The sequence below is a fragment of the Polypterus senegalus genome, chromosome 11, assembly GCF_016835505.1.
Source record: "Polypterus senegalus isolate Bchr_013 chromosome 11, ASM1683550v1, whole genome shotgun sequence".
Taxonomy (NCBI): domain Eukaryota; kingdom Metazoa; phylum Chordata; class Cladistia; order Polypteriformes; family Polypteridae; genus Polypterus; species Polypterus senegalus.
In genome coordinates, this window is record NC_053164.1 from 27,282,939 (window position 1) to 27,289,978 (window position 7,040).

Genomic DNA, 7,040 nt, shown 5'->3' on the forward strand with positions numbered 1-7,040 from the left:
GCCCCTTCAAATAATGTGCTACATCCTTAACTCAGTAAGTGATACAGTAACCCAAAATATGGAAGATTATGGATGCCAAATTTAAATGCAACCCAATGTGTTAATCTACATTGAAATGCAATACATATGCAAGTGGGAGACTCGATTTTGGCACATGTCAAGATTAAAAATATAGCAATCAAACAAACAATCGATTGTTTTTCATTATGGCATGCAATTTTAATGTCGATTTAAAATGCAATACAAAAGTGTACTGCATTTCAATTTGAGACCACACTTTAATCATGCCAAATCTAAAGGTAAACAAATGACCAATCAACATCAAAAGGTGTGGCAAGGGGCAAAGTTAAAACAAAAGACACAGTTAATACGTTGGATTGCATTTTATTTTGATACAAATAGTCTTCCATAAGAAAGCATCTCCAATATAAATAAAGTTTGACATTCCCATGAAACACCAAAAATACATTTGTGGAGTTTGATATTTAGGCTTGAGGGGGCAGACAAATCATTAAACAGAATAGCATTTTTCAGAGTCACAACCATACTGCTACATATTTACATCAATTCCTTAGTTTTATATCATAAATTGTTTGTAATGCAAAGTTACTATACCGTAGATTCCAGAATATAAGCCGACTCAGTATATAAGCCGACCCCCTTTTCTACCTACTAAATTACTTGTATTTGCCGATGACCGGTATTTAAGCCGACCCCCTTCTCCAAGCAAAATTTTCAAAATTTCCTTAAAAGTGTCTCTTCAGGTATACTTATCATGTTTATTGGTGAGAATTTGAGACTACCAGCATTTTTGATGGAAACCAGGAAGTGATTGCGCAGAGGTTTGGTAAAATGAAACCTTTGTGTTGAAACTATATACGCAAATACGGTACATCGGTGGGTGGATTTCCAGAGACTCTTTCTAAATTTGATTAACTTAAATACGCAATAGTGGACCCTTGACTTACGAACTTTTTTTTTTTCACGAGGGCTGGTTGTAACTCAAGTTGGTTGTAAGTCAAGACTATTTTTCCCATAAGAAATAATGGAAATACCCATAATGCATTCCGAACCTCCCACTGCAACACTTACTTAACCTTTTCATAACAAAAAAGGGAAAACACCAATAATTTTTCTAATGTACTAACCAAAAAGTTATTAAAAGTGCCTAGCCTACCAGAAGTAGGCTAGATTAAGCTAGGAGCATGAAGCTCAGGGCTCTCCTTTTCAGTGCACTTTTTTTTTTTTTTTTTTTGCTTGTTTGTGCACGATCGGTTCGGCGAACATCCGCTACACCCGTCAGAACCTTATAGACATCGGTGTCCAGAGCTAGACATCTGTTTCGAGTGTTTTTCATCACACGCACAACATCCCAGACAACATAGTGAGACCAGCGGGCTCTCTGTGGATTGTTGTCAGGTCTAGGAGACGACGCAGACGGAGGAGAGAAAGGAAGCAGAAGCGGAGCCACAGATCCGGCTTTATGCTAAGGCTAAAGAAACAACCATACCAGCCCTATACAAAACTTTTTTTTTGCAACTTCTTTGCATCTTTTTTGCACCATTTGTTTATTTGTTTATTTACTTGATGTCTGCACTGAAGGTGCTGCTTTTAATCTCATTGTACATGTGTATAGTGACAATAAAAGGCATTCTATTCTATTCTATTCTAGAAACAACAATTTCATACTGTACTCACCATTTAATTTGACATCTTTGGGATGCAGGAAGGGAGGAGGAGGAGAATGAAACGGAAGGTGGTTATTGTTTAGAAGGAGCCTCCTTATGCAAATCTTTTCTTTGTAAAATTGTCGAGATGGTGGATTTCGACATGCTGTCTGTATTAGCACGATCAGTCACACGAACAGCACTCTCATATTTCCACACAATTTCCATCTTCGTTTCGATTGTGATCGCTTTCTTTACCTTCGTTACCTTCTCTTCCTTCCTTAGCAATTATGTGTCTTGCTTGCATGGTCTTAGTGAATTATATATATATAGGTAAATCACTGCAATGACCGAAATTACATCCACAAACACATGTATCTGGGTTCCGACTGACGGTTACTAACGCTCTCGGTTGTTTGTTTACAATCGCGCAAGCGGATACACGTGACCGCATTCGGGTCGTAACGCAAGATGTTGGTCGTAAATCAAAACAATGGTATTTTATTTTAAACTTCCCGATAATTTATTATAAATTTTATTAATAAAATCAACAACTAAAAAACTGTTTTGAATAAATTCTTTATTTATTTTATTTTTATTTTTTATTCTTTTATTATTACCGGCATGCAAAGTTACTTCTTCATCTGAAAGATGGCGCTGTGGTTTCATCATTATGTACTTCCGTATTCATCGGCAAAACTGGCATTGCGCTGGAAATCTTGAATCTGAAACGATACTCGTTGTATAAGCCGACCCCCAAACTCCAAGCCAAAAATCTAGGACAAAATTTTCGGTTTATATTCTGGAATCTACAGTATAACATAAATCTCAAAAATTACATTGTTATGAAAAACTAAATGAGTTCTGTTAATGACTGCAATGACAGAAAACTTTTTTCTGTGCTAAATGTTTTGGTTTTTTTTTGGCAAAATAAACAACAACACCTATAATGGTTGGATTGATGTAAAGCTGGAGCTTTTAAAAAAATGTATTTAGGTCTTTTAAGAGACATTTTCATTTTTAAAGATGTCAGGGTGTTGTGTGGTGCAGTGGCTAAGGCTTTGGTCTTCAAAGCCTGAGATTTTGGGTTCAAATTGTATCATAAATAAAGATGTCAAACGAATAAGTAGAATGCATGTGACAAAGATCACCCCGTCAACTGTTTGTACAGGTGGCACATTCAGGCATAAGATGCCAACATGCATGCTGTCATTTAAATGGCTGCTTGAGGGTCTCTTTTGCTGACAGGAGTGGCTCTCTACCACATAAAAGAGGAATATACTGAATATAAAATATACAAATTGAAGTGACCCCTCTCAAACTAAATTTGAAAGAGTAAAGTAATCCGTAATTTATAAAGAATGTTTCTCTGTTTTAAGGGTAGGTGAAATGCAAGAAACACTGGATAAGAATTAAATTACCATATTTGTTGTTTGTTATCATATTTACATTAGCTGTGGCCTTAAAAAAATGATGTTGATTAAAAAAACAAAACATTTATTAGAGATTTATTTTAGTAACATGGTGGATCTATTGATTGGGGTTCACTTCTATACTGAAATGCATGGATTCATCCATCCATTTCTGACCTTTATTACACAGTTTTGGTGCTTCATCAGGAGCAGCATCAGCTACTGTATAAGGAGAGAGCCTAACTTAGATGAGTCACTAGTCCATGCTAAGGTGTTATTAACAAAGGCGTTATATGGGTACCTGACCCGACACAGACTCACACCAGAGGCACGTTTAAACAAATACACTTTTATTTTTCTTCACCTGTGGGACTCGTGTTCCCCGTAATCCCCACAGGCACAACACAGTCCCCAGTACAAATAAAGCACCCAAAACACACTCTTCTCCTTTCTTCTTTTTCCACCACTCCTCCTCCCCACTCTGGCCATTGAGTGGTGGTTGCTGGGCCTTTTTATAATAATAATAATAATAATTATTATTCTTGGCATTTATATAGCGCTTTTCTCACTACTCAAAGCACTAAGCAATTGCAAGTTAAGGGCCTAGTCCACCTGGAAGTGCTCCAGGTGGTTGATTGCCAAGTTCCGGCTGCACTTCCGGGTTATGCCTGTGGGACCCAACAGGGCTGCACCCAACTCCAATTCCCATGGAGCCCTGCGGGAAACCTAGGCACTTCTCCAACCCAGGGAGGCAGCTATCTAGCATCCACGGGGAGGTATTGCACCGTTCAGGGCTGCTTCCCATGAATATACAGTGAATGGGTATCCTGGCTGGTGTCCCATGAATTTTATATATTGTAGAGTTTGGCTGGGGGCTTATGCCCAACCGGGACGCCTGGAAGGATCAGGAGAGGGTTTATACCTCCCCTGGGCCATGAGAGGGCAGCCGCCCTGGTCTGTATGGGGGCCACGGGAACCGAGGATAGAAGCTGAACCCTACTGGGGCTCATGGCTACCACAGGGGGGCACCCGAAGGATTGTGGAGCCCTGGATGTCAGCACTTCCGCCCCACCCAGAAGTGCTGCTGAAAGGAATACTGGGGACACCTGGAGTGCTTCCAGATGCTCATGCGGCACTTCGGCCACACCAGGAAGTGCCGCAGGAAGATTGTTAGAGGGCACCTGGAGCATATCCTGGTTGGATTTAAAAGAGGCTGCCTTCCCCCAGTCGATGGCCAGAGTCGGGAGGAAGAAGACAAAGCTTGGGAGGAGTGGAGGAAAAGTGGCAGGAGAAGTCCGGAGGGAGAGAAAAGGACTCTTATAAAGGTGTTTGGTGCAAGAGCAATGTGCTGTGTGCCGGACTATTGTAAATGAACCATGTGTTTGCAACATCCGGTGCCTGTCTGTCTGTGTCCGGGGTTAACTAATATGTATTATATATTTAAACACTAGCTATGTTACCCAGCTTCACCAAAAAAGTGCTGTAAGGCAGCAATGTCAACCATTATTTCATGTTATTATTATTATTATTATTATTATTATTAATGTTATTGTTATTAATGCAGTCATCTAGCTTAATTATTATTATTCAAAGTATTTTCTAGGATAGTCCTGTTGCTACCGCTTACTGTATATCGATCCTAGGTCAAGACAAATGGTAGTTTTATTTTATGTGTGTAAATATGCATCTTTTTTAGGGGATTGTGAACACTGTCTGGCAGTTGATAGTGTTGAGTTCACTATGACCCCTAAATCCTTCTCATAAGGTGTACTCTCGATTTTCAGACATCCCATTGTGTATTCAAACCTAACATTTTTACTTCCTATGTGTAATACTTTACATTTGCTTACATTAAATTTCATCTGCTTGTATGTAGTACAACAACAACATTTATTTACATTGCACATTTTCATACAAAAAAGTAGCTCAAAGTGCTTTACATAATGAAGAAAAATAAAAGACAAAATCCGAAATTAAAATAAGACAACATTAGTTAACATAGAAAAAGAATAAGGTCCGATGGCCAGGGAGGACAGAAAAAACAAAAAAAAACTCCAGAAGGCTGGAGAAAAAAATAAAATCTGCAGGGGTTCCAGGCCACGGGACCACCCAGTCCCCTCTGTGCATTCTACCTGACATAAATAAAATAGTCCTCTTTGTATTTAGGGTTCTCACGGAAGTACAAGACCCTTTGTAACAATTCCACAAATTTTTCACCATCTGCTAATCCACATATCTTGTTTTCATCTGCAAACTTATCCAGCTTATATGTAAAAATAACAGTGGCCCCAGTACTGACCCCTGCAGAGCACCATAGTTAATTAACATCAGCCAATTTTGATAAGGTTCCTCGCACCATCAATCTGTCTCCTCTCATGAGACACGTTATCAAATGCTTTCTGAAAGTCAAGTTAAACACTATCAAACGTTCCACTTTGATTCAATCGTTTTGTTGCTTCTTCAAAATATTCCAGCATGTTAATAAAACATGACCTTCTTCTGAACCCATGCTGATAATTCAGTATAACTCCTGTTCTTGCTGTGTGTTGCTCAATCTTTCCCTTAATAATTCCTTTATTTAATTCACCTGTGATGCCCATTAAGCTAACTGGCCTGTAGTTGCTTGGATCTGTCCGATCACACTTTTGGCTTTGGCCAAAATTATTCATTTATTTATTATTATTATTAATTATTATTATTATTCATTTATTTATTTATTATTCATTTAGTCATCCAATTACTGAACCAACTCAATTTAATTTTATGGTCTTAGACAGCTGGAATCTACAGATGGGCACAAGGTATTGACCAGCGCTGGAGAAGTTTCTTCTTCTTGTTATAATAATAATAATAATAATAATAATAATAATAAATGAAAATACAACAATATCTATTCATTTTCAAACTTCCTTCAACCCTGAACTAGTTTAATAAAATTAGAAAATGGAAAGATGGGTGATAATCCTAAGAAAAAACATATGAATCGTTCAGATAGCACATTGGCACAGTAGTTGGCATTATACCTTACACTCCTTATAACCCAGATTTAATAATTTATGGAGAGGTGGAGGATAAAGATAATAATAGTTATTGCTGTTTCACAAGTATGACTTTCTGCAGTGAATAACATCACAGAGTGTTTTAGATGTATCCAGTGCTGCCAAAAGGAAAAGCCTTCTCGGACACAGCTATAACACAAGTGACATGTATAATTTCTAAAACATCCAGAAAATAACTCTATGTGTAAAAGGCTGGAGCACAAATAGCCTCTGTGGGTCTTTTATGTGCAGGTCTGCTTGTTTCTACAATTCCTTTGCTGTGCTGGCTGAAATGAAATCAAATGTTTCAAAAGTTGAATGGACGGATTTAGTATAGAATTACAAAATTAGCAGAGGCTTACTTTAAAGTCCAGCACTTTATCCAATACATCACATAATTGTGATAAGTAAAGATAAAGAGATTTTTTTTTTTGGTTTGCAATATTGAATACTAACATCATAAATACTGATTGTCACTTTGGATGTAAGACAGGAAACCTGGAAGGGCATCACAGGGCCACACAGATCTCACTAACACAAAAATGAGTTTTGAGGTCCGGCTGCCTGTTAAAACTGTCATCTTGTCCAGGATACTTTTATTAATAGGGCATTTTGTAATACTATTGCACAGAGAGAAATACTGAGGAGTACATTCTGCCAAACAGAATATAATACTTAAAGACATAGAAGCAGACAGTGATAGAAGATTTGAACTTTTTTGCCAAAGATTCAAACAGTTGGATGGATATCTATCATTTCCTCAAAAGGATGTTTCATACCTGGGTAGATGCTCACGTTGTTCCAGGAGATGGCATGGCATAGCTGATTGGTGTTCTTTAGTTTTATGTAGCAGCGCTTTATTTTGGGGATAAGTATAGAAAGAACTGAAGGGAGTGTCCAAACATGGAAGAAATGTATTGGGT